Raw genomic sequence first — 6,000 nt, forward strand, 5'->3', positions numbered from 1 at the left:
TCGGCCAAAAATTAAAATTGCAGTCTGTGCATGAATAAAACCTATTTTTCAACACAGAGAAACATATCTGAAGGTGTTAGAAGTGTTTTGCATGATTTTTGAAGTTAGAGCCTGAAATGTCAGAAAACGCCGTTTCAGCACATAACAAACTCGGTTCAGGCAATGCAAGCTGAAACTCGGCCAAAAATTAAAATTGCAGTCTGTGCATGAATAAAACCTATTTTGCAACACAGAGAAACATATCTGAAGGTGTTAGAAGTGTTTTGCATGATTTTTGAAGTTAGAGCCTGAAATGTCAGAAAACGGTGTTTTAGCACATAACAAACTTGGTTCAGGCAATGCAAGCTGAAACTCGGCCAAAAATTAAAATTGCAGTCTGTGCATGAATAAAACCTATTTTGCAACACAGAGAAACATATCTGAAGGTGTTAGAAGTGTTTTGCATGATTTTTGAAGTTAGAGCCTGAAATGTCAGAAAACGACGTTTTAGCACATAACAAACTTGGTTCAGGCAATGCAAGCTGAAACTCGGCCCAAAATTAAAATTGCAGTCTGTGCATGAATAAAACCTATTTTGCAACACAGAGAAACATATCTGAAGGTGTTAGAAGTGTTTTGCATGATTTTTGAAGTTAGAGCCTGAAATGTCAGAAAAAGGCTTTTCAGCACATAACAAACTTGGTTCTGGTAATGCAAGCTGAAACTCGGCCAAAATTTAAAATTGCAGTCTGTGCATGAATAAAACCTATTTTTCAACGCAGAGAAACATATCTGAAGGTGTTAGAAGTGTTTTGCATGATTTTTGAAGTTAGAGCCTGAAATGTCAGAAAACGGCGTTTCAGCACATAACAAACTTGGTTCTGGCAATGCAAGCTGAAACTCGGTCCAAAATTAAAATTGCAGTCTGTGCATGAATAAAACCTATTTTGCAACACAGAGAAACAAATCTGAAGGTGTTAGAAGTGTTTTGCATGATTTTTGAAGCTAGAGCCTGAAATGTCAGAAAAAGGCTTTTCAGCACATAACAAACTTGGTTCAGGCAATGCAAGCTGAAACTCGGCCCAAAATTAAAATTGCAGTCTGTGCATGAATAAAACCTATTTTGCAACACAGAGAAACATATCTGAAGGTGTTAGAAGTGTTTTGCATGATTTTTGAAGTTAGAGCCTGAAATGTCAGAAAACGGCGTTTCAGCACTTAACAAACTTGGTTCTGGCAATGCAAGCTGAAACTCGGCCAAAAATTAAAATTGCAGTCTGTGCATGAATAAAACCTATTTTTCAACACAGAGAAACATATCTGAAGGTGTTAGAAGTGTTTTGCATGATTTTTGAAGTTAGAGCCTGAAATGTCAGAAAACAGCGTTTCAGCACATAACAAACTTGGTTCTGGTAATGCAAGCTGAAACTCGGCCAAAAATTAAAATTGCAGTCTGTGCATGAATAAAACCTATTTTGCAACACAGAGAATCATATCTGAAGGTGTTAGAAGTGTTTTGCATGATTTTTGAAGTTAGAGCCTGAAATGTCAGAAAACAGCGTTTCAGCACATAACAGACTTGGTTCAGGCAATGCAAGCTGAAACTCGGCCCAAAATTAAAATTGCAGTCTGTGCATGAATAAAACCTATTTTGCAACACAGAGAAACATATCTGAAGGTGTTAGAAGTGTTTTGCATGATTTTTGAAGTTAGAGCCTGAAATGTCAGAAAACGGCGTTTCAGCACATAACAAACTCGGTTCAGGCAATGCAAGCTGAAACTCGGCCAAAAATTAAAATTGCAGTCTGTGCATGAATAAAACCTATTTTTCAACACAGAGAAACATATCTGAAGGTGTTAGAAGTGTTTTGCATGATTTTTGAAGTTAGAGCCTGAAATGTCAGAAAACGGCGTTTCAGCACATAACAAACTTGGATTCTGGCAATGCAAGCTGAAACTCGGTCCAAAATTAAAATTGCAGTCTGTGCATGAATAAAACCTATTTTGCAACACAGAGAAACATATCTGAAGGTGTTAGAAGTGTTTTGCATGATTTTTGAAGTTAGAGCCTGAAATGTCAGAAAAAGGCTTTTCAGCACATAACAAACTTGGTTCTGGCAATGCAAGCTGAAACTCTTTCCAAAATTAAAATTGCAGTCTGTGCATGAATAAAACCTATTTTGCAACACAGAGAAACATATCTGAAGGTGTTAGAAGTGTTTTGCATGATTTTTGAAGTTAGAGCCTGAAATGTCAGAAAACGGCGTTTCAGCACATAACAAACTCGGTTCAGGCAATGCAAGCTGAAACTCGGTCCAAAATTAAAATTGCAGTCTGTGCATGAATAAAACCTATTTTGCAACACAGAGAAACAAATCTGAAGGTGTTAGAAGTGTTTTCCATGATTTTTGAAGTTAGAGCCTGAAATGTCAGAAAACGGCGTTTCAGCACATAACAAACTCGGTTCAGGCAATGCAAGCTGAAACTCGGCCAAAAATTAAAATTGCAGTCTGTGCATGAATAAAACCTATTTTTCAACACAGAGAAACATATCTGAAGGTGTTAGAAGTGTTTTGCATGATTTTTGAAGTTAGAGCCTGAAATGTCAGAAAACAGCGTTTCAGCACATAACAAACTTGGTTCTGGTAATAAAAGCTGAAACTCGGCCCAAAATTAAAATTGCAGTCGGTGCATGAATAAAACATATTTTGCAACACAGAGAAACATATCTGAAGGTGTTAGAAGTGTTTTGCATGATTTTTGAAGTTAGAGCCTGAAATGTCAGAAAACGGCGTTTCAGCACTTAACAAACTTGGTTCTGGCAATGCAAGCTGAAACTCGGCCAAAAATTAAAATTGCAGTCTGTGCATGAATAAAACCTATTTTGCAACACAGAGAAACATATCTGAAGGTGTTAGAAGTGTTTTGCATGATTTTTGAAGTTAGAGCCTGAAATGTCAGAAAACGGCGTTTTCAGCACTTAACAAACTTGGTTCTGGCAATGCAAGCTGAAACTCGGCCAAAAATTAAAATTGCAGTCTGTGCATGAATAAAACCTATTTTTCAACACAGAGAAACATATCTGAAGGTGTTAGAAGTGTTTTGCATGATTTTTGAAGTTAGAGCCTGAAATGTCAGAAAACAGCGTTTCAGCACATAACAAACTTGGTTCTGGTAATGCAAGCTGAAACTCGGCCAAAAATTAAAATTGCAGTCTGTGCATGAATAAAACCTATTTTGCAACACAGAGAAACATATCTGAAGGTGTTAGAAGTGTTTTGCATGATTTTTGAAGTTAGAGCCTGAAATGTCAGAAAACGGCGTTTTCAGCACTTAACAAACTTGGTTCTGGCAATGCAAGCTGAAACTCGGCCAAAAATTAAAATTGCAGTCTGTGCATGAATAAAACCTATTTTTCAACACAGAGAAACATATCTGAAGGTGTTAGAAGTGTTTTGCATGATTTTTGAAGTTAGAGCCTGAAATGTCAGAAAACAGCGTTTCAGCACATAACAAACTTGGTTCTGGTAATGCAAGCTGAAACTCGGCCAAAAATTAAAATTGCAGTCTGTGCATGAATAAAACCTATTTTGCAACACAGAGAAACATATCTGAAGGTGTTAGAAGTGTTTTGCATGATTTTTGAAGTTAGAGCCTGAAATGTCAGAAAACGGCGTTTCAGCACATAACAAACTCGGTTCAGGCAATGCAAGCTGAAACTCGGCCAAAAATTAAAATTGCAGTCTGTGCATGAATAAAACCTATTTTTCAACACAGAGAAACATATCTGAAGGTTATAGAAGTGTTTTGCATGATTTTTGAAGTTAGAGCCTGAAATGTCAGAAAACAGCGTTTCAGCACATAACAGACTTGGTTCAGGCAATGCAAGCTGAAACTCGGCCCAAAATTAAAATTGCAGTCTGTGCATGAATAAAACCTATTTTGCAACACAGAGAAACATATCTGAAGGTGTTAGAAGTGTTTTGCATGATTTTTGAAGTTAAAGCCTGAAATGTCAGAAAACGGTGTTTTAGCACATAACAAACTTGGTTCAGGCAATGCAAGCTGAAACTCGGCCAAAAATTAAAATTGCAGTCTGTGCATGAATAAAACCTATTTTGCAACACAGAGAAACATATCTGAAGGTGTTAGAAGTGTTTTGCATGATTTTTGAAGTTAGAGCCTGAAATGTCAGAAAACGACGTTTTAGCACATAACAAACTTGGTTCAGGCAATGCAAGCTGAAACTCGGTCCAAAATTAAAATTGCAGTCTGTGCATGAATAAAACCTACTTTGCAACACAGAGAAACATATCTGAAGGTGTTAGAAGTGTTTTGCATGATTTTTGAAGTTAGAGCCTGAAATGTCAGAAAACGGCGTTTCATCACATAACAAACTTGGTTCTGGCAATGCAAGCTGAAACTCGGTCCAAAATTAAAATTGCAGTCTGTGCATGAATAAAACCTATTTTGCAACACAGAGAAACATATCTGAAGGTGTTAGAAGTGTTTTGCATGATTTTTGAAGTTAGAGCCTGAAATGTCAGAAAACGGCGTTTCAGCACATAACAAACTCGGTTCAGGCAATGCAAGCTGAAACTCGGCCAAAAATTAAAATTGCAGTCTGTGCATGAATAAAACCTATTTTTCAACACAGAGAAACATATCTGAAGGTGTTAGAAGTGTTTTGCATGATTTTTGAAGTTAGAGCCTGAAATGTCAGAAAACGCCGTTTCAGCACATAACAAACTCGGTTCAGGCAATGCAAGCTGAAACTCGGCCAAAAATTAAAATTGCAGTCTGTGCATGAATAAAACCTATTTTGCAACACAGAGAAACATATCTGAAGGTGTTAGAAGTGTTTTGCATGATTTTTGAAGTTAGAGCCTGAAATGTCAGAAAACGGTGTTTTAGCACATAACAAACTTGGTTCAGGCAATGCAAGCTGAAACTCGGCCAAAAATTAAAATTGCAGTCTGTGCATGAATAAAACCTATTTTGCAACACAGAGAAACATATCTGAAGGTGTTAGAAGTGTTTTGCATGATTTTTGAAGTTAGAGCCTGAAATGTCAGAAAACGACGTTTTAGCACATAACAAACTTGGTTCAGGCAATGCAAGCTGAAACTCGGCCCAAAATTAAAATTGCAGTCTGTGCATGAATAAAACCTATTTTGCAACACAGAGAAACATATCTGAAGGTGTTAGAAGTGTTTTGCATGATTTTTGAAGTTAGAGCCTGAAATGTCAGAAAAAGGCTTTTCAGCACATAACAAACTTGGTTCTGGTAATGCAAGCTGAAACTCGGCCAAAATTTAAAATTGCAGTCTGTGCATGAATAAAACCTATTTTTCAACGCAGAGAAACATATCTGAAGGTGTTAGAAGTGTTTTGCATGATTTTTGAAGTTAGAGCCTGAAATGTCAGAAAACGGCGTTTCAGCACATAACAAACTTGGTTCTGGCAATGCAAGCTGAAACTCGGTCCAAAATTAAAATTGCAGTCTGTGCATGAATAAAACCTATTTTGCAACACAGAGAAACAAATCTGAAGGTGTTAGAAGTGTTTTGCATGATTTTTGAAGCTAGAGCCTGAAATGTCAGAAAAAGGCTTTTCAGCACATAACAAACTTGGTTCAGGCAATGCAAGCTGAAACTCGGCCCAAAATTAAAATTGCAGTCTGTGCATGAATAAAACCTATTTTGCAACACAGAGAAACATATCTGAAGGTGTTAGAAGTGTTTTGCATGATTTTTGAAGTTAGAGCCTGAAATGTCAGAAAACGGCGTTTCAGCACTTAACAAACTTGGTTCTGGCAATGCAAGCTGAAACTCGGCCAAAAATTAAAATTGCAGTCTGTGCATGAATAAAACCTATTTTTCAACACAGAGAAACATATCTGAAGGTGTTAGAAGTGTTTTGCATGATTTTTGAAGTTAGAGCCTGAAATGTCAGAAAACAGCGTTTCAGCACATAACAAACTTGGTTCTGGTAATGCAAGCTGAAACTCGGCCAAAAATT

The sequence above is a fragment of the Garra rufa genome, unplaced genomic scaffold (genome assembly GCF_049309525.1).
Source record: "Garra rufa unplaced genomic scaffold, GarRuf1.0 hap1_unplaced_001, whole genome shotgun sequence".
NCBI classification, from domain to species: domain Eukaryota; kingdom Metazoa; phylum Chordata; class Actinopteri; order Cypriniformes; family Cyprinidae; genus Garra; species Garra rufa.